The sequence below is a fragment of the Solanum verrucosum genome, unplaced genomic scaffold (genome assembly GCF_900185275.1).
Source record: "Solanum verrucosum unplaced genomic scaffold, falcon-dt-bn FXZP01000085.1, whole genome shotgun sequence".
NCBI classification, from domain to species: domain Eukaryota; kingdom Viridiplantae; phylum Streptophyta; class Magnoliopsida; order Solanales; family Solanaceae; genus Solanum; species Solanum verrucosum.
Genome location: NW_026019839.1, coordinates 3,000,200 through 3,023,644, shown reverse-complemented (window position 1 = coordinate 3,023,644; position 23,445 = coordinate 3,000,200). Strand labels below are relative to the sequence as shown.

The 23,445-nt window shown below is 32.8% G+C and overlaps 1 protein-coding gene across 4 annotated transcripts in view; it reads right to left on the bottom strand.

Moving 5' to 3' along the window:
* The window catches only part of LOC125815227 (glyceraldehyde-3-phosphate dehydrogenase, cytosolic), a 613,914-nt gene that overhangs the window by 185,162 nt on the left and 405,307 nt on the right, over positions 1 to 23,445 (bottom strand). The gene's annotated exons all lie outside the window — the stretch shown is intronic.

Here is a 23,445-nt window from a genome sequence, read left to right as displayed (position 1 = left end):
TTGGTTTGTTGTATTCAAAATAATAAATCTTAAGAACAACATATAAGTTTACAAAAATATCCTTCATGGATGTGAAAAGTAATATATAAAAAGTGTTTAAAGGGACATTTTTGTCATTTAGTCATTTTATCCCGGGATAAGTTATCCCGGGATTACTATACCACTCATGGGAAGGGATAACTTATCTCGGTACTAATTATTAATCTCGAAATAAGTTATCCCAGACTTGCCAACCAAACAACAAATTAAGTGGCACTATAATTTAATCTCAGGACTATTTTAAGTTATCCTTCACACCAAACGTTAGATTTTCTTTTCAAGTGTAAAGGATACATCTAATCATAGCTTCAACATTCAATAATTTTTTTTTTTAAAAAAATCGATTTTGAATTTTGTGGTATCAAATTAAAGATCTGTATAGTGATCTCAATTTTGTGTTATTAATTAGATTAGTGAGGTAGAATTTGAAATTGAAAAGTTTACTAAATATAAAAAGAGACACTCTTGAATAGATGGAAAAAAAAAGTAAGATACCTAAATTGGGATGAATAGTATATTGTTTTTTCAAGTATCACATTTTCTTAGGTCGAAATGTCTACAATATTACTTTCTTTTGAGATTTATTTGTCTAACACAGTTTTTGCAAAAAATTGTAAAGGTTAAGTCTTTTTATCTACTAGTCTTGGGCACGTGCATTGCACGTGTATTCCATGCTAATTAATTTAAACTATTTAAGACATTAGAAATAATATTTGAATTAGTGTAATGAATCGTACTAAAATTGAAAGTGAAGGATCAGGGACGGACCCACATGGTCCCTTTGAGGTGCTCGAGCACCCATTAACTGCGTATCGAATTATATATATTCTTGGGTTCAAATTCCCTCTTTGCACATTTTAGTTTCTAATCCTACTCTCTCCTCTTTCTACTTATTTATTTCAATTTTATTTTTTATTTTATTTTTCTCTTTATGCTGATTGTTCTTTTTACCCTCTATGCCCTCTTGCTAACTTTTTCTAAACTAAATATTATTAAAAAAACTTTTCCTCTTCATTTTTTTCTTTATCCGTAATAATTTTTATTGTATTTTTTATTGACTTTTTCCGCTATCATATTTAAATATGATCGTCTTTCTTAACACAAATATTAAATTTGTGCTCTTATATTTTGTCATTGATAGCTAAAGAAGCACTCACAATCTAAAAATCCTGAATCCGCCACTGAAAATGACACATGCTCAAATGATGAATAGTATAATCGTTATTCATTGTTGTTGCAAAGTACACCACATTGAAAGTTACTATCAAGTGAAGTTGGAATGCTGTCCTAAATTTTGAAGAGAGATAGAAAAGTTTCTTTAGCATTGTATTCTATTACTTCAGTCACTAATACTATAGTCAGCAGTTGTACACAATCAACAAATATTGTATCATGTTTTCTTACACAGTTTATTTTATCATCACATACATATCAAATAGTTATCGTCGAATGAAATTAATATTTTGTTAAAGTTGTACGAAAATTAGCTTAGGCTAATAAATCATTGTCAATTTCATGCTATATACACCTGCAAAGATAAAACAAAATAGTTACTTATAACTATCAACGTATGAATATATATATATATATATATATATATATATATATAAAAATTAAAATTGCACGTGTAGGTACCCTTCATCTTATTCTTATGAATCCTTTCAATATAAGTCAGCATCAATAAAATGTATTTTGTGTGAGCATGAAATACTAGATTAGACGAAATAAATTCATATTTCAAATCAAGCCTTCTAGGATATAAAGGCAAATATATATCACCATGTTGACTACTACCTCTTCTTCTCCTTGAGGTCCATCTACCATTTTCGGCCCTTTGTTCGTGAGTGAGAAAAATTCGATATCATGTATGTATGAAATATTAGCATTTATTTTCTCTTTTCTATTATTATGGTAATTATCATTTCTAGTAAGCCATATACAATTTTTCTTCTTCTTCTTTTCGAGTTTTAAACACAGGTGGATCCACGGTATTGGGTAAGAATTTTTAGAAACCCGGTAAATTTTGTCCAATTACATTATATTATATTAAAAATTTATTACTTATATAATAAATTGATCGTTGAGAAACCCATAACTAAATATATATAATAAATTGATCGTTGAATTGCCCATAACTAAACTTAATGCTTGGCGCGTGATCGATTCTCCCTAGAGTCATACCACTCAATTCTTTATCAGGTAAAAATAAAATTTCACGCGGGAAGTTTAAATATATATTAATGTATTTTAACTTACTAATACCTATATAACATTTCACGCGGCAAATTTAAATATCCGTTAATGTATTCCTTCTAACTTACTAGTACCTATCTAACATTTCATGCAACAAGTTTAAATATCTATCAATGTATTTTAATTTACAAATATATCATCCTCATCATATACATTACTAAAAGTGTAAAGCTCCAAAGTGCAAAGTTGGATTACCATTCGACCCCTACACTAGATTAAAATGTTATAAAATATTTAAATAATAAAATATTAAACAGTAAAATACAAATAAAATAATAATACATGATTATGAAGATACTCAATTCTGTGGGGGGTGAGAGAGAGTTAGTTTTCTCCATTTATTCCTCAATAATTTTTAAGTTAGCTCTTTTTTTTAGAATCAAAATTCTACTCATTCCACATTGAAAGTTTTTGGATAGTTTAGTGTAAAATGTATGTGGTATAATTTGAATCTGTATAATTAGTTGGAATATGTACAGTTGACCACCAAATTAATGAATGAAAAGTCTTTATTAATTAAATTTGCACCAAATGATTTTTCAAAAACATAATTGATAAAATGGTAGCAATAAAATGCAGTACAAAGAACATATAATGCTCAAGTCCTCTCTTTCCAATCCACTTTCATGTCAATAAAATGCAATACAAAGAACATAACTATTAGTTTTTTATTGTCTTCTTTATTTGCTTTAAATATTTTCACCTCAAATAACTCATATCAATTGCTATTTTTTCATAACTCTCATGCTTTTCATATTCATAACCTTCAAATATTAATTTAAATTTTAAGATATCTTTTGATATTCCTCCATTTTTATTTATATAAATTCATCTTTTAGTTCATGACATCTCTACCCAATGTTATCCTTCTCATTCTATAGTCAAAGTAGTTATGCACTGCACTTATATCATTATTGTAGTTTTTTATTCATGTTTTCGCTTGACTCAATGAAGAAGACTCTTGAATTTTGATTGATTATGGGAGAAGGTGTCGACAACAACAACAACAACAACATGCCCAGTGATTTTGTGGTTCTTTTTTCATCTATATTGTTACATTAAAGTCTTGAGAAGGGTGTGTATGTTGTATTTTTTTCTTTTCTATATTTTGTGTGTTTTCTCTTCATTAGACTTCTTTAATTTAATTTTATACGGATTGTCGTCTGTCTGTATTTTTATTTAGACTCAAATTAGCCGTTTTTGACTTATTGAAAGTTTGCTAAACATTAAAATACGCCCTCATTTTGTGTTTCTTGGCACTCTTTTAAATATTTATTTGTAATTGTTGCATTTTATCACTCATTACACACGTGTTTTCATAATTTAAATCATTCTAACAAGTCTATAAAAATTTGCATGGAACACACGTGAAACACATGAGACACACAAGAAACACATGAGACACACGTGCAATGCATAGGACACATACAATGTACGTATTCAGAAACTAGTGCTTATATAACTATGCTCTAATCCTATCTGTCTCTTGTTGTGAGATCCTAGGTTAGTCAATTAATCTTTCTTCTTAAATCTCCAATAATAAAAAATGTTAAAAGTTTGAATGGTCTTTGAACATTTATTTTCACTCACAAACATTTAGATTTTCTTTTCAAGTGTAAAAGATACATTTAATCATAGCTTCAACACTCAATTTTTTTTATCTTTTTGAAAAAATTTGATATTGAATTTTGTGGTATCAAATTAAAGATGTGTATAGTTATTTCAATTTTGTGGTCTTAGATTAGCGAGGTAGAGTATCGAAATCGAAAAATTTACTAAATATAAAAGAGACTTTTGAATAGATGAGAGAAAAAATAAAGAGACCTAAATTGGGATGAATAGAGTATTGTTTTTCAAGTATCACATTTTCTTAGGTCGAAATGTCTACTGAATTACTTTCTTGTGAGATTTATTTGTCTCACACACAGTTTTTGCAAAAAGCTGTGAAGGTTAAGTCTTTTTATCTACTAGTCTTGGGCACGTGCGTTGTACGTGTATTTCATGCTAATAAATTAAACTTTTCAAGATATTAGAATTAATATTTGAATTAGTGTAGTAAGTTTTACGAAAATTGAAAGGGGAGGATACATGCTCAAATGATGAATAGTACAATCGTTATGCATTGTTGTTGCAAAGTACATCACATTGAAAGTTACTATTAAGTGAAGTTGAAATGCTACCCTTAATTCTGAAGAGAGATAGAAAAGTTTCTTTAGTATGATATTTTATTACTTCGGTCACTAATACTATAATCGACAGTTGTTTATAGTCTACATATATTGTATAATATTTTCTTATACAATTTTTTACCATCGCATAGATATCAATTAGTTATCATAGAATAAAAGTAGTATTTTGTTAAAATTGCACGAAAATTAGCTTAACATATGTCTTAGTTAAAATGCCTAGTCAATCATTGTCAATTTCATGTATACACCTTTAAAGATAAAACAAAATAGTTACTTGTTATAATGATGAAAACATAATAACTATCAGACATATGAAAATTAATTATATATATAAAAATCAAAATTGCAAGTGTAAGTACCCTTCATCTTATTCTCATTAGTCCTTTCATCTGTGAATGTGAAAGAAAATATTAGTTTATATATATATATATATATATATATATATATATATATATATATATATATATATATATAATTATATAATTATTCATGATTTTTTTGTGAGCTGTGATTCTGGTGGGTTTTTGGTCCAATTTTTTTGTGGGTGTCCGTTAAGACCTTATTAATGGCGTGAGTTGGTCCGAGAGGGAAAACATTTGCATTTTCAAGTTAAATCGAGGCTCAGAGCGGGAATGACTAAGTTTACCGTTTTTTTATGTGTGCAATAGTCCGTGGATTTTTGGTGATCCATGATCCAGGTGGGTTTTTGGCCGAAAATTTTTGTGGGCATATGTTAAGACCTTATTAATGGCGTGAGTTGGTCTGGAGGGGCAAACATCCATATTTTCAAGTTCAAATGAGGCCCAGAATGGAAATGACCAAATTTATCATTTTACGTGTGCTATAGTCCATGAATTTTTTGTGTTCCGTGATCCGACGGGTTTTTGGCCAAACTTTTTTGTGGACGTCCGTTAAGACCTTATTAATGACATGAGTTTGTCTATAGGGAAAACATCCGCATTTTCAAGTTCAAACGGGCCCTAAAGTGGGAATGACCTACCGGTTTACGTGTGCTATAGTCCATGGATTGTTTGTGATTCGTGATCCCGACGGGTTTCTGGCCAAAATTTTATGTAGACGTCCGTTAAGACCTTATTAATGGCGCGAGTTGGTACAGAGGGGAAAACATCCACATTTTCAAGTTTAAAGGATGCCTAGAGATGAATGACCAAATTTACCATTTTACGTGTGCTATAATCTATGTATTTTTGGTGATCTGAGATTCTGGCGGGTATTTGGCTAAAAAAAATTATCGGTGTCCATTATGACCTTATTAACGGCTTGAGTTGGTCCGGAGGGGAAAACATCCGCATTTTCAAATTCAAACAAGGCTCAGAGTGGAAATGACCAAATTTATCAGTTTTCGTGTGCTATGGTCCACAACTTTTTTGTGATTTGTGATCCTATCGAGTTTTTGCCCAATTTTTTTTGTGGGCGTTCATTAAGACCTTATCAATGGTGTGTGTTGGTCCGCAGGGGCAAACTTCCTCATTTTCAAGTTCAAACGAGGCCTAAAGCGAGAATGACCAAATTTAGTGTTTTACATATGCTATAGTCCATGACTTTTTGGTGAATCGGGATCCCAGTGAGTTTTTGGCCGAAATTTTTTGTAGGCGTCCGTTAGGACTTTATTAATGGCGTGAGTTGGTCCGGAGGGGCAAACGTCCGCACCATAATGTTTTTTGAGAAAAAAAATTGGGTGCTCTTGGGCGCCAGATCCATAGGCTATAAAACATGAAAAATCGAGGAATTTGGGTAATTTCTAAAAATGGCATGTATATGCAAAAATAGGCATTAAAAAAATGGTGTCAGTATACATAATGGTTCCCCAACTCATTACGGAGGTTCACATAAAGTTTTTTGAGAAAAAAAATTCGGTGCTCCAGAGCGCCAAATCCCTGGGCTATAACGCACGAAAAATCAAAGATTTTGGGTAATTCCTAAAAAAAAGGCCTGTAAATACGAAAATAGGCGTTAATAAAATGATGTGAGTATACGTGGTGTTTTCGAAACTTAATACAGAGGTTATCATTAATTGTTTAGAGAAAAAAAATTTGGGTTCTCCGGGGTGCATGATCCATGGGCTATACACAAGAAAAATCGAGGATTTTTGGTAATTTCTAAAAAGGCCTGTAAATGTGGAAATAGTTATTATAAAAATGGTGTGAGCATACGTAGTGGTTCCCCAACTCATTATGGATGTACTCATAAAGTATTTTGAGAAAAAATATTTAGGTGCTCCGGGTACTAGATCCATGGGTTACAATACACGAAAAATCAAGAATTTTGTGTAATTCCTAAAAAAGGGCTTGTAAATACAAAAATATGTGTTAAAAATGGTCGGAGTATACATGGTGGATCCCCAAATCATTATTGAGGTCCTCATAAAGCATTTTGAGAGAAAAAAATTGGGTGCTCTGGAGTGTCAGATCCATGGGCTATAATATATGAAAAATTGAAAAATTTAGGTAATTCTAAAAAAGGGACTGTAAATGCGAAAATAGGCGTTAAAAATGGTGTGTATACGTGGTGGTTCCCCAACTCATTATGGAGGTCCTCATAAAGTTTTTGAGGAAAAAATTTTGGGTGCTCCGGGGCTCAAGATCCATGGGCTATAACACACGAAAAATTGAGGATTTTGGGCAATTCCTAAAAAAAAGTTTTGTAAATACAGAAATAGGCGTTAAAAATGGTCTCAATATATGTGGTGGATCCCCAAATTATTATGGAGGTCCTCATAAAGTAGTTTGAGAGAAAAAATTTGGGTGCTCTGGAGTGTCAGATCCATGGGCTATAACACATGAAAAATCAAGGAATTTGGGTAATTCTAAAAAAGGGTCTGTAAATGCGAAAATAGGCGTTAAAAATGGTGTGAGTATACGTGGTGGTTTCCCAACTCATTATGGAGGTCCTCATAAAGTTTTTGAGGAAAAAATTTTGGGTGCTCCGGGGCTCAAGATCCATGGGCTATAATACACAAAAAAATTGAGGATTTTGGGCAATTCCTAAAAAAAAGTCTTGTAAATACAAAAATAAGCGTTAAAAATATGGTTTCAATATATATGGTGGTTCCCCAACTCATTACGGTAGTCCTCATAAAGTTTTTTGAAAAAACAATTTTAGGTGCTCCAGGGTGCCAGATCCATGGGCTATAACACCAGAAAAATTGAGGATTTCGGGCTATCCCCGAAAAAGGGCCTATAAATGCGGAAATAGGCATTAAAATAATAGTGTGAGTGTACATAGTGGTTCCCAACTCATTACAAATGCTCTCATAATGTTTCTTGAGAATTTTTTTTTGGTGCTTCGAGACGCTAGATTCATGGGTATAACACACGAAAAATTAAGGAATTTGGGTAATTCTTAAAAAAGGGCATGTAAATGCGAAAATACGTATTAAAATTGGTGTGAGTATAAGTGGTAGGTCCCCAACTCATTACGGAGGTCCTCAAAATGTTTTTTGAGAATTTTTTTTATTGCTCTGGGATGCGAGATCCATGGGCTATAACACACGAAAAATTAAGAATTTTGGATAATTTTTAAAAAATGGCATGTAAATGTGAAAATAGGTGTTTATTAAATGGTGTGAGCATACGTGGTCATTCCCAACTCATGAGGTCCTTATAAAATTTTTTGAGAAAAAAATTTGTGTGCACTGGGGCGCTAGATCTATGGGCTATAACACGCGAAAAATTGAGGAATTTGGGTAAATCCTAAAAAAAAGGGCCTGTAAATGCTGAAATATGAGTTAAAATAGTGTGAGTATACGTGGTGGTTTCCCAATTCATTATAGACGTATTCATAAAGTTTTTTGAGAATTTTTTTTAATGCTCCGAGGCGCCAGATTCATAGGCTATAACACATGAAAAATCGTGAATTTTTGGTAATTCCTATATAAGAGCCTGTAAATGCGGAAATATGCGTTAAAGAATGGTGTGAGTATACGTGGTAGTTTCTCAACTTATTACAGACATTCTCGTGGTGTTTTTTGAGAAAAAAATTTTGGGTTCTCGTGGGTGCTAGATCCATGGGGTATAAATACTCAAAAAATCAAAGATTTTGGGTAATTCCTAAAAAAGTGCTATCAAATGCGAAAATAGGCATTAAAAAAATGGTGTGACTATACGTGGTGTTTCGTGACTCATTACAGATGTCCTTATAAAGTTTTTTGAGAAAAAAAATATGGGTGCTCAGGGCGTCTGATCCATGGGCTATAACACACGAAAAATTAAGAAATTTGGGTAATTCCTAAAAAAGAGCCCGTAAATGTCTAAATATGCGTTAAAAATGGTGTGAGTATGCGTGGTTTTCCCCCAACTAATTATGGAGGTCTTCATAAAGTTTTTTGAGAAATTGTTTTTTGGGTGTTGCGGGGCGCTAACTTTATGGGACAAAACACATGAAAAAAAAAAGAGTAATTCCAAAAAAAAAAGGGCATGTAAATGCGGAAATAGGCACTAAAAAAATGGTGTGAGTATACGTTATGGTTCCCAAACTCATTACAAAGGTCCTCGTAAATTTTTTTGAGAAAACAATTTGGGTGCTCCGGGGTGCCCGATCCATGAACTATAAAACATAAAAAATTGAGAATTTTGGGTCATTCTTAAAAAAGGGCATGTAAATGCGGAAATAAGCGTTGAAGAAATGATGTGAGTATAAGTGGTGGTTCTCTATTTCATTAAGGAGGTCCTCATAAAAAATTTTGATAAATTTTTTTAGGTGCTCCGGGTTTCAAATCCATGGGCTATATACGAAAAAATTGAGAATTTTGAGTAATTTCTAAAAAAGGGTCTGTAAATACGGAAATAGGCGTTAACAAAATGATATAAGTATACGTGGTGGTTCTCCAACTCATTACGAAGGTCCTCATAAACTTTCTTGAGAAATTTTTTTGGATCCTCCGGGACGTCAGATCCATGAGCTATAACACACGAAAAATCAAGGAATATGGATAATTCCTAAAAAAAAAGTTGTAAATGCGGAAATAGGCGTTAAAAAGTAGCACGAGTATACATAGGGGTTCACCAACTCATTACGAAGGTCCTTATAAAGTTTTTTGAAAAAAAATATTTTGGGTGCTCTTGGCTGCCAGATCCATGGGCTATAACACACGAAAAATCAAGGCTTTGTGGTAATTCCTGAAAAAGGGTCCGTAAATGCGGAAATAAGCGTTAAGAAAATGGTATGAGTAAACGTGGTGGTTCCCCAACTTAATACGGAGGTCCTCATAAAGTTTTTTGAGAAAACAATTTTGGTTCTCGCGGGCGCTAGATCCACGGGCCATAACACACGAAAAATTGAGTAATTTAGATAATTCCTAAAAGAGGGTCTGTAAATGCGGAAATATGTGTTAAAAATGTTATGTGAGCATACATAGTTGTTCCCCAACTCATTATGGAGGTCCTCATAACGTTTTTTGATAAAAGAATTTGGGTACTCCAAGGCGCTAGATCCATGGGCTATAACACACAAAAAATTGAGGATATTTTGTAATTTCTAAAAAAGGACATGTAAATGCGAAAATAGGAATTAAAAATGGTGTGAGTATACGTGGTGGTTCCCTAACTCATTATGGAGGTTTTCATAAAGTTTTTTAAGAATTTTTTTTTGGGTGTTCTAAGGTGTCAGATCCATGGGCTATAAGTCTAAGGCTGACAATTGGACAGGACCGGATCAATAGGACCGGTTTTACCGAAACTGGTCCTCGTCACCGAATTTAATTACTGGAACCGGGTCTTACCGGAACCGGTTATACCAGAAATTCCCAAAGGTTCTGCCCGGTCCCTTAGTTATCGGATAGGAACCGGTTTGGACCGGACCGGAACCGGTTCTTACCGGATCATTGTGTATCGGTAATTTTTATTTTTTTTATTAACTTTAATTATTATATAATATTATATTATTAATTTATAATATTATATTATTAATTTATAATATTATATTATTAAAAATCTTCAATTTAAAACTTTAAACTTTAAAGTAAACTTTAAAGTTTCAATTGAATTTAAGTTTAAAATTGACTTTAAATTTTAAAGTTTATATTGAATTTAAAGTGTAAAATTGACTTTAAAGTTTAAAGTTTATATTGAATTTAAAGTTTAAACCTTAAAATTCAATTTTATATTAAAGTTTAAACTAATATTAAAATAATTGAAAATTAAATTTCTAAAATGACTTGGATTAAATATAAGAGACTATTTTAAAAGAAAATCAAGGCGAATAGCCGTATATTTATTCAAATAAATAAATTGTACAATACAAATATTAGAAAGAGACAAAGAGTACATAATTTAGGTATTAATATTAATTATTGTACTGACAATTGAATTTTTTTTAAAAATCTTTTTGTAACTTTTGTATCATTTCAATAGAAACATTTTTTGGACCTTGTATTTGTCGTTCTTCTTCCATTGCTTTCATGTCATCATCACTATTATCACCAAATATTTCATTTATTTCATCTTCTATTTGGCTATTTAATTGTGGTAGTCAGGTATTTCTTCTTTTGGCATTGATCCAATCTCGAAACAACACCGATATTTTCAAACTATCATTTGCTAATGAATATCGATGATCTCCAATCATAAATCTCGCCGCACTAAAGGCTTGCTCCGAAGCGACCCATGATGCTTGAATCGCTAGCACATCTCGAACAATCCTAGCAAGGGTCGGAAATTAATTTTCACGATTCTTCCACCATACTAATATATTTGAGCTTGAAGTTGTCCTTCTCCATGCCTAATCTTTTCTCGTGCCTGATTGAAATATAAATCAAAATCATTATTAGTAGAGGATTCAAGTTCAAGATAATCATCCATCCAATCATCCGTATCATCACTTCTAGGCCTACAAGATAGAGGTTCAATTATTGAAATATTTTTTTCCATAGCTTTATATGTATTGTATAACTCTCTAACTTTTGTATATATGCTACTTTTATAATCTTCAACACTAGGAGTTTCATCATCATTAATTTCTAAATTTGCATAGATCTTTTCAATCATTCTTTCAACACCTTTTAATTTGTAATTTGGGTTGAAAGTAGTAGCAGTTAAATAGATTTGACGAATAAGGAAAAAATATTTTTTGAATTTTTCAATCATAAAAGCAAGTGAATCTTTAAATCGATCTTTTCCTCTATATTTTATAAATTCAGATGAAATAGCACAAATATTTACTAAAAAAGTAGAAATAGTTGGATAATTTTAACCAGAAGCAGAATTTGTTGCTTTATAAAAAACATTTAAAAATTCAATAAGTTCTTTTGTATTTTCCCAATCTTCATAGCCAATTCTTAAATTCGGATCCGCATTATGAACATTAAAAACTAATTGTACCGGCTCTTGATAAATATAAGCAACTTCAAGCATTTCAAATAAAGAATTCCATCTAGTGCATACTTCTTTTGGAACTTTTCTATATGCAAGTCCACATTCTTTATAACGATTTTTAAATTCTGTAATTCTAGCTTTAAAAATCCAATTACAAGCAAGTCTAATTTTTTCACAAGAAATTCCAAATTGAGAAATACCATCTTTTACTATCAAATTATACACATGTGCGTTACACTTAATATGAAAAGAATCATTATCAATTGGACTAAGTCTACATTTTAAGTAATCAATTGCTTTTAAATTATTAGAAGCATTATCTTAAAGTGACACTTATCATTTTATCACATATTCCATAAAATTGTAAAATAGAGCTTATTTTTGTTGCTATATAAGAATCGGTTTTAATTTCTTCAACATATTTATACCCTAATATTCGTTTTTGCATGTTCCATTCATGGTCAATCCAATGGACAGTAATTGTAAAATAATCATTACCATTAGGACTACGTCCCAAATCAGAAGTAATAGATAATCTACCATCATAATAAACAAATAAACAACGAAGAAAATGACAATATTCTTTTTGATATTTAAAAAGATCACTTTGAATTGTACCTCTTGGAATACCTTCATAATTTGGGTTATACAATTCCTAAATATAATGAACAAAACCAGGATGTGAAGGAAATGAAAAAGGCAAACCATAAACAACAACCATTTTAGGTAATTCTCTACGATTTTTTTCTTTACTATATGTGTGGTGTGTGCTTCGGCTAGCCGTATTAGTCATATTTAATACACTTTGAACCATATTAATTAGAACCTCCAGCTCCTATAGAATTTTCAGGTATGGGTATTCCATTTCTATTAGCCCTTTCTATATCATCTAGGCGAGCAAATTCTTTATTACACTTTCTCAAATGTGTTCTTAGTCGTCCCGTTCCCCCTTGTGTACCCGTAGTTACATGTTTCATGGTTAATTTACATTTCGTGCAAGTAACAGTAGTTTTTTCCTCATTTTGTACAAAAAAATTCCATACTAGAGATCTTTTAACACGTACATCGGTCTTTGAAAAAGTAGGCAAAGAGGAGACTTCATCTTGTTTCGGTAATTCGATAGCCGGACTAGTAGGGGTAGGGGTCTAATCATCTTCATCATTTATTTCTACTTCCTCATCTAATTCTTCCTCAAAATTAGTAAAACATCTATTTAAAGTCTCATGATCTACTTTATTTTCGAAATTAAATTCAATAGGTCGTGAGTCTCGTGTAAAAGAAGTTTCATCAACATGAGTATAATCATTAGTAATAATTCTAAATAGATGTGGCAAATTTTTAGAATTAGAACTACTTCCTCCTCTCCTATTATTTTTTCTTTCCGACATTGATTTTTTACCACTATTTCTTTCCAAATTCATGTTCAAGTTTAAAATAATTAAATATTATGAAAAACAAGTAAGATAATATAACAAAAATTAAAATAACTTAATTAATAAACAAATAAAAAATCAAAGTTGGAACGAATGTACTGAACATCTACGTAAAAGTAGACGTATAACCAAAGCCGGAATTGAGAGATGCCAATTGAAGCTTTCGATTTACTTCAAACAAATCTCCAAAATCTGAACTCCAAGTCAATATCACAAAAAAATAATTATGAATTTATGAGAGATTGAAAATTGAGAGATTTTGTAAGATGTTAATGAAATAATTTGTGAATTTGTGATTTAAATAAAAGAATATGGATATATTTATAGTGTTAAGGGGTTAGAGAGGGGTGGGGGAGTGTTTTGAGCCATTTTAGGCCCCAGCCCAACGGCTAAAAGGGCCCAACGGCTATAACTAACGTTCAACTTAATTTTTTTTTGAAAGTGACCGTTGAACTGGGTCAACCGGACAGGAACCAAACCGAAATCGGTTCTTACCGAACCGGATAAAAATCGGGTTCTGTTTCGGTACCGATTTTGGTATCCTATAAGATCGGTTCCTTACCGGTTCAACGGTATGGGAACCGTACCGGACCGGCCTAAAACCGGTCCAATTGCCACCCTTAGCTATAACACGCGAAAAATTAAAGATTTTGGAGAAATTCTAAAAAATGGCCTGTAAATGCGGAAATAGGCGTTAAAAACAATGTGAGTATATGTGGTGGTTTCATAACTCATTACGGAGGTACTCATAATGTTTTTTGAGAAAAAAAAATTGAGTGCTCTTGGGTGCCATATCCATAGAATATACACACGAAAAATTGAAGAATTTGGGTAATTTCTAAAAAATGGCCTGTAGATGAGGAAATATGAGTTAAAAAAGGTGAGAGTATACATAGTGGTTCGCCGTCACATTCCATAGGTCCTCATAAAGTTTTTTGAGAAAAAAAATTTTGGGTGCTTCGAGACGTCAGATACATGGGCTTTAAAACACGAAAAATCAAGAAATTTGGATAATTCTTAAAGAAAAGGCTTGTAAATGCAGAAAAAGACGTTAAAAATCAGGTGTGAATATTGGGTACTCCTGGGCTCCAGATCCATAGGCTATAACACATTAAAAATCGTGAAATTTGGGTAATTTCTAAAAAAAGACTTGTAAATGTGGAAATAAGCATTAAAATGGTTTGAGTATGCGTGATGATTCTCCAACTCATTATTAAAATCCTCATAAAGTGTTTTGAGAAAAAAAATTGGTTTCTCCTTGGTGCCACATCCATGGGCTATAACAGACGAAAAATTGAAAATTTTGGGTAATTCCTAAAAAATGACCTGTAAACATGGAAATAAGCATTAAAAATTATGGAGAATACGTTGTGGTTCCCCAAATCAATACGAAGATCCTTATAAAGTTTATTGAGAATTTTTTTTTGATTCTACTGGGTACCAGATCCATGTGCTAGAACACACAAAAAATCAAGATTTTGGGTAATTCCTAAAAAAGGGCATGTAAATGTAGAAATAGGGATTAAAAATGATGTGAGTATACGTGGTGGTTCCCCAACTCATTACGAAGGTCCTCATAAAGTTTTTTGAGAAAAGAATTTTGGATGCTTTGGGGCGCCAAATTCATGTGCTATATAACACACAAAAAATCGAAAATTTTGGTTAATTCCTAAAAATAAGGACTATATATGCAAAAATAAGCGTTAAATTTTTTTATGAGTATACGTTGTGGTTCCCCAACTAATTATGGAGGTCCTCATAATGTTTTTTGAGAAAAAAATATTGGGTGCTCTGGGGAGCCATAATCATGAACTATAACGCACGAAAAATCGAAGTTTTTGGGTAATTTCTAAAAAGGGCCAATAAATACAGAAATAGTCATAAAAAATGATGTGAGTATCCTAGTGGTTCTCCAACTCATTATAGAGGTCCTAATAAATTTTTTTATAAAAATAAATTTGTGATGCTCCAAGGCGCCAGATCCACTCGAAAAATTAAGGATTTTGGGTAATTCTTAAAAAGGGGCCTGTAAATGCAAAAATATGCATTAAAAATGGTGTGAGTTTACATGGTGGTTTCCTTACTTATTACTGTGGTCCTTATAAATTGGCATATGCATGGGCTTACACACGAAAAAATGAGAATTTTAGTACATCCTAAAAAGAGCCTGTAAATGCGAAAATATGCGTTAAAAATGTTTTTAGTATGCGTGGTGTTTCCCTACTCATTACAGAGATCCTCATAAAGTTTTTGAATTTTTTTTTTTGGGTGCTTCGCGTCACCAAATTCATGGGCTATAACACACGAAAAATCGAGGATTTTGGGTAATTCCTAAAAAAGGTCTGTAAATGCGAAAATAGGGATTAAAAATGGTGTGAATATACGTGATGGTTCTCCAATTCATTATGGAGGTCCTCATAACATTTTTTGATGAAAAAAATTTAGTTGCTTAAGGGTGACAGATTCATAGGCTATAACACACGAAAACTCTAGGATTTTGGAATAATTTCTAAAAAAGGGCATGTAAATGCAGAAATAGAAGTTAAAAAATGATGTGAGTATAGGTGGTGATTCTCCAACTCATTACGAAAGTCCTTATAAATTTATTGAGAAAATAAATTGGATTCCCTGGGGTGCCAGATAAAGGGCTATGACACACTAAAAATTGAGAAATTCTGATAATTCCTAAAAAGGACATGTAAATATGGAAATAGACGTCAAAAGTAGTATGAGTATACATGATGATTCCCCAACTCATTATGGAGGTCCTTATATAATTTTTTAAGAAAAAAATTTGGATGCTCCTGGGTGCTTGATTCATGGCTATAACACATGGAAAATTAAGAATTTTGGGCAGATCCTAAAAAAGAGCATGTAAATGCGGAAATATGCATTAAAAATGGTATGAGTATACGTGGTGGTTCTTTAACACATTACAGAGGTTCTGATAAAGTCTTTTGAGAAAAAAATTTAGGTGCTCCGAGGTGCCATATCCATTGGATATACACAATACAAATCAAAGAATTTGGGTATTTCCTAAAAAAATGTCTGTAAACGCGAAAATAGGCTTTCAAACAATGGTATAAGTATATGTGGTGGTTCCCCAACTTATTATGGAGGTCCTCATAAATTTCTTTGAGAAAAAAAATTTGGTGCTTTGGGGCGTCATATCCATGGGCAATAACACACAAAAAATTGAGGAATTTGGGTAATTCCTAAAAAAGGGCCTGTAAAAGCAAAAATAAGCGTTAAAAATAGTGTGAGTACACCTGGGGTTTCCTCAACTCACTACAGAGGTCCTTATAAAGTTTTTGAGAATTTTTTTTAGGTGCTCGAGGTGCTAGATCCAAGGGCTATAACACACGAAAAGTCTAGAAGTTCAAGTAATTCCTAAAAAAGGGTCTGTAAATGCGGAAATAGACGTTTAAAATAGAATGTGTATACATGGTGATTCCCCAACCCATTACAGAGATTTTCATAAAGTTTTTTGAGAAAAATAATTTGGGAGCTCCGAAAAGCCAAATTAATGGCTAACACACGAAAAATTGAGAATTTTGGATAATTTCTAAAAAAGGGCTTTTAAATGCGGAAAAAGGCGTTAAAAATGGTGTGAATATATTTAGTGGTTCTCCAACTTATTACGGATGTCCTCATAAAATTTTTTGAGAAAAAAATTAGGATGCGTCACGGCGCCATATCAATGTGTTATAACACACAAAAAATTGAAGATTTTAGATAATTTCTAAAAGAGACATGTAAATACGAAAGTAGGCGTTAAAAATGGTGTAAGCATACGTGGTGGTTCCCCAAATCATTACGGAGGTCCTCATAATGTTTTTTGAGAAAATATTTTGAGTGCTCCGGGATATTAGATGCATGGGCTATAACACACAAAAAATCAAACATTGTGAGTATTTCCAAAAATTAGCCTATAAATTCAGAAATAGGCATTAAAATGGTGTTAGCATATGTAGTGGTTCCCCAACTCATTACAGAGGTCTTCATTAAGTTTTTTGAGAAAACAATTTAGGTGTTCCGGGGTGCCAAATCCATTGACTATATTAGACGAAAAATTAAGAAATTTGGGTAATTCCTAAAAATGGCGTAAGTATACGTAGTGGTTCCCCAACTCATTACAGAGGTCATCATAAAGTTTTTTGAGAAAAAAATTTTGGGCACTCCGCGGCGCTAGATCCATGTGCTAACACACGAAAAATTGAGAATTTTGGATAATTTCTAAAAGGTTTTGTAAATGCGGAAATACGCGTTAAAAATGGTGTGAGTATACTTGGTGGTTGCCCAACTCATTAGGGAGGTCCTCATAAAATTTTTTGAGAAATTTTTTTTGGTTGCTCCGGGTGTAAGATCTATGAGCTATAAAATATGAAAAATCAAGGATTTTGGATAATTCCTAAAAAAGGCATGTAAATATGAAAATATGCGTTAAAAATGGTAATAGTTATGTGGTGGTTCCCCAACTCATTACGGAGGTCCCTAGTAAAGTTTTTTGAAAAAATAATATGGGTGCTCCGGTGCGCCAGATCCATAGGCTACACACGAAAAATTGATGCATTTGAATAATTCATAAAAGGTGAGACCCTTATAATTTTTTTGAGAAGAAAGTTTAGGGTTCTCCTGGGTGTCAGATCCATAGGCTATAACACACGAAAAATCAAAGAATTTGATAATTCCTAAAAAATGGCCTGTAAATGAGAAAATATGCGTTAAAAATAGTGAGAGTATACGTGGTGGTTCCATAACTCATTACGAAGGTTCTCATAAAATTTTTTGAGAAAAAAATTGGGTGCTCCGAGCCGCCAGATGCATGAGCTATAACACACGAAAATCAGGAAATTTAGGTAATTCCTAAAAAAGGGCTTATAAATACTACAATAGGCGTTAAAAATCTGGTGTGAATATAAGTGGTGGTTCCCCAATTCATTACAAAGACCCTCATAAATTTTTTGAGAAAAAAAATTTGGGTGCGCCTGGGTGACAGATCCATGTGCTATAACACATGAAAAATCAAGAATTTTGGGTAATTCCTAAAAAAGGGCCTATAAATGCGGAAATAGACGTTAAAATGGTGTGAGTATACATGGTGGTTCCACTACTCATTACGGAGGTGCTCATAAAGGATTTTGATAAAAAAAAATTAGGTTCTTCAGAGTGCCAGATCTATGGGATAAATAACACATGAAAAAAAATGATGATTTTGGGTAATTTCTAAAAAGGGCCTGTAAATGCAGAAATCGGCATTACAAAAATTGTGTGAGTATATATGGTGGTTCCCTAACTCATTATAGAGGATCTCATAAAGGTTTTTGAGAAAAAAAAAATTTGAGTGATCCGGGGCGTCAGATCCATGTGCTATAATGGACGAAAAATCGAGGGATTTGAGTAATTCTAAAAATGGCTTGTAAATACGGAAAGAGACGTTAAAAATTGTTTGAGTAGACGTGGTGGTTCTTCACCTCATTACAAAGGTCCTCATAAAGGTTTTTGATAAAAAAATTGTGAGTGCTCCGGGGCGTCAAATCCATGGGCTATAACACAAAAAATTGAGGATTTCATGTAATTCCTAAAAATGGGTCTATTAATGCGGGAATAGGCGAAAAATATGGCGTGAGTATACATGGTGATTTCGCAACTCAAGACGTAGGTCCTTATTAAGTTTTTTGAGAAAAATTTTTTGGTAGCTCTGGAGTGCCAGATCCATGGGTTATAACACAAGAAAAATAGAGAATTTTTGGTAATTCCCAAAAAAAGGCCTGTAGATGTGGAAATATGCATTAAAAAAATGGTGTGACTATACGTAGTGGTTCCCCAACTCATTATGGATATCGTAATAATGTATTTTGAGAAAGAAAATTGGCTACTCCGAGGAGCCAGATCCATGGGCTATTAGACACGAAGAATTGAGAAATTTGGGTAATTCCTAAAAAAGGGTATGTAAATGCGGATAGAGGCGTTAAAAATGGTGTGAGTACACGTGGTGGCTCTTCAACTCATTACGGAGATCCTCATAAAGTTTATTGAGAATAAAATTTTGGATGCTTCGGGGCCACACGAAAAAATCAAGGAATTTGAGTAATTTCTAAAAAAAGGTCTTTAAATGCAAAAATAGAAGTTAAAAAACTTGTGTGAATATACGTGGTTGTTCCCCAACTCATCCTGAGGTCCTCAAAGAGTTTTTTGAGAAAAAAAAATTAGGTTCTCCGGGGTTCCAAATCCATGAGCTATAACACGAAAAATCGAGGATTTTGGAAAATTCCTAAATATTGGCCAGTAAATGCGGCAGTAACACTAAAAAATTTTTTTTGAGAAAAAATATTTGGGTGCTTCGGGGCGCCACATTCATGTGCTATAAAACACGAAAAATTGAGAGGTTTGGGTAATTCCTACACAAAAGGCTTATAAATGAGGAAAAATGCGTTAAAAATCAAGTGTGGATATACGTGGTGGTTCTCCAACTCATTATAGAGGTCCTCATAAAACTTTTTGAGAAAAAAAATATAGGTGCTCCTGGGTGCTAGATCCATGGGCTATAAAGCACGAAAAATTGAGAATTTTGGATGATTTCTAAAAAAAAGACCTGTAAATGTGGAAATAGGCGTTAAAAATGGTGTGAGTATATGTGGTGGTTCTACAACTCATTACGGAGGTCCTCATAAAGTTTTTTGAGAAATTTTTTTTGGTGCTCCGGGGTGTCAGATCCTTGGGGTATAATACCCAAAAAATCGAGGATTTTGGGTAATTCCTAAAAAAAAGGCATGTAAATGCAAAAATAGACATTATAAAAATGGTGTGAGTAAACATGGTGGTTCCTTAACTAATTACGGAGGTCCTCATAAAGAATTTTAAGACAAATATTATGGGTGCTCTCTGGCGCCAGATATGTGGGCTATATTAACTCACAAAAAATTGAGGATTTGGGATAATTCTTAAATAAAACATGTAAATGCGGAAATAGGCGTTTAAAAAATGGTGTGAGTATACATTGTGGTTCCCCAACTTATTACAAAGGTCTTCCTCAAGTTTTTTGAGAAAAAAATTTCGGTGCTCTGGGTTGCTAGATCCATGGGCTATAACACACGAAAAATAGAAGAATTTTGGTAATTCCTAAAAAAAGGCATGTAAATGCAGAAATAGGCGTTAAGAAAATGGTGTAAGTATACAGGGTGGTTCCTCAACTCATTACGAAGTTCCTCATAAATTTTCTCGAGAAAAAAATTGGGTGCTCCGGGGCGCCAGATCCATGGGTTATAACACATGAAAAATTGAAGAATTTAAGTAATTCCTAAAAAAGGACCTGTAAAGTCGTAAATAGGAGTTAAAATGGTTTGAGTTACGTGGTGGTCCCATTTCATTATTAAAGTCCTCATAAAGTTTTTTGAGAAACAAATTTGGGTGCTCCTTGGTGCCAGATCCATGGGCTATAACTATGGGTGTCAAATGAGCGGGTTGAGTTGAAATTGGAGATATTAAAATGGATTGAAATAGAAATTGGGTTGGGTCTTGACCCGCCCAAGTTTACTTTGGGCTCAAATAGGTTGGGTTCAAATGTGCTAAAAAATGAGTTAGGTCTTGACCCACTCAATTTGACCCGATTAATTTCAATAATTTTAATATAGTGATATTTAACTTTTATAATCACAATTCAAATTTTAGCTCAGGATTTTTTTAAAAAAAGTAACAAATAAAGAGATAAATCCTAAAAGATTTTAAATAGAATTTAATATAGAAACATATCTTAGTAAAGATTTTTAAAATGGGTTAAAAATGAAGATTGAATTGGACTCAATTGAGGATTCTCTTAAAACGGGTTAGATTTGAATGGATTGAGATTGAACCCAATTCAAATTATTTTGAGCCCAACCCTTAAAATTATAGGCGGGTTACCTATGTTTGGGTTCATTTTTGACACCTCTAGCTATAACACACGAAAAATTGAGGATTTTGGGTAATTCCTAAAAAAGGGTCTGTAAATGCGAAAATACGCGTTAAAAATGGTGTAAGTATACATTGTGGTTCCCCAACTCAATACGAAGATCCTCATAAAGCTTTTTAAGAAAAAAATATTTGGTACTACTGGGTGCTAGATCCATTGGATAAAAAAACACACAAGAAATCAAGATTTTGGGTAATTTCTAAAAAGTGGCCTATAAATATTGAAATAGGCATTAAAAAAATGATGGTAGTTCGTCAACTCATTACGAAGGTCCTCATAAAGGTTTTTGAAATTTTTTTTTGGGTGGTTCGAGGTGCCAGATCAAATGGGATATAACACACGAAAAATAAAAAATTTTGAGGCATTAAAAAATAGTGTGAGTATACATGGTGATTTTCCAACTAATTACGGAAGTCCTCATAATGATTTTTAAGAAAAAAAATTGGGTGCTCTGTGGCGCCAGATACATAAGCTACAACACACGAAAAATCGAGGATTTTGGATAAATCTTAAAAAAGGCCTCTAAATGTGGAAATAGGCATTCAAAAAATGGTGTGAGTCTACGTTATGGTTTCCTCAAGTTTTTTGAGAATTTTTTTTTTGATGCACTGGGCTGCCAGATCCAAGGGCAACACACGAAACAAGAGGAATTTCGATAATTCCTAAAAAGGGTCTGTAAATGCAGAAATAGACGTTAAGAAAATGGTGTGAGTATACGAGGTGGTTCCCAACTCATTACGAAGTTCCTCATAAAGTTTGTTGAGAAAAAAAATGGGTGCTCTGGAGCGCTAGATCCATGTGCTACATATGAAAAATCGATGAATTTGGATAATTTCTAAAAAAGACTTGTAAATGCGAAAATAGGCGTTAAAATGGTTTGAATATACGTGATGGTTCCGTAAATCATTATTAAAGTCCTCATAAAGTTTTTTGAGAAAAAAATTGGGTGCTCCTTGGTGCCAGATTTATGGGCTAAACACGGAAAATTAAGGATTTTGGGTAATTTCTAAAAAAGAGATTGTAAATACGAAAATAGGCGTAAAGTTCGTGTGAGTATACGTTGTGGTTCCCTAAGTCAATACGAAAATCTTCATAATATTTTTTGAGAAAAAATATTTGGTACTGCGGGGTGCAAGATTCATGTGCTAGAACACATAAAAAATCAGAATTTTGGGTATTTCCTAAGCAAAGGCCTGTAGATGTAGAAATAGATGTTAAAATAATGATGTGAGTATACATGTTGGCTCCCCAAATCATTACGAAGGTACTCATAAAGTTTTTTGAGAAAAGAATTTTGGGTGCTCTGGGGCGCCAGATCCATAGGCTATACACACGATAAATCGAAGATTTTGGTTAATTCCTAAAAATGGCTATCAATGAAGAAATAAGCGTTTAAATTTTTTTGTGAGTATACGTAGTGGTTCCCCAACTCATTACGGAGGTCTTCATTCAGTTTTTTGAGAAAAAAATATTGGATTCTCTGCGACGCCAGATCCATTGGATATAACGCATGAAAAATTGAAGATTTTGGGTAATTCCTAAAAAGGGTCAGTAAATGTGAAAACAACCATAAAAAAATGGAGTATCCTGGTGGTTCCTCAACTCACTATGGAGGTCCTAATAAAATTTATAAAAAAAACAAATTTGGGGTTCTCTGAGGCGCTAGATCCACATGAAAATTCGAGGATTTTGGGTAATTCCTAAAAATGGGCATGTAAATGTGGAAATAAGCAATAAAAATGGTGCGAGTTTACGTGGTGGTTTCCCAACTCATTATTGTGGTCCTCATAAAGTTTTTTGAGGAAAAACTTTTGGATGTTCTAAGGTGACATAAGCATGGGCTATAACACACGAAAAATTGAGGATTTTAGTATTTCCTAAAAAAAATCCTGTAAATGCGGAAATAAGCGTTAAAATGGTGTTATTATACGTGGTATTTTCCCAACTCATTACAGAGATCCTCATAAGATTTTTTGAGCAAAAAATTTGGGTGCTCCGCAACGCCAGATCCGTGGGCTATATATAACAAAAGAAAAATCAAGAATTTTGGGTAATTCCTACAAAAGGCCTGTAAATGCAAAAATAGGAGTTAAAAATGGTGTGAGTATACGTAGTGGTTCCCTAACTCACTATGGAGGTCCTCATAACGTTATTTGACAAAAAAAATTGGTTGATCAGGGGTGTTAGATCTATGGGCTATACATACGAAAATCTAGGATTTTGGATAATTCCTAAAAAATGGCATGTAA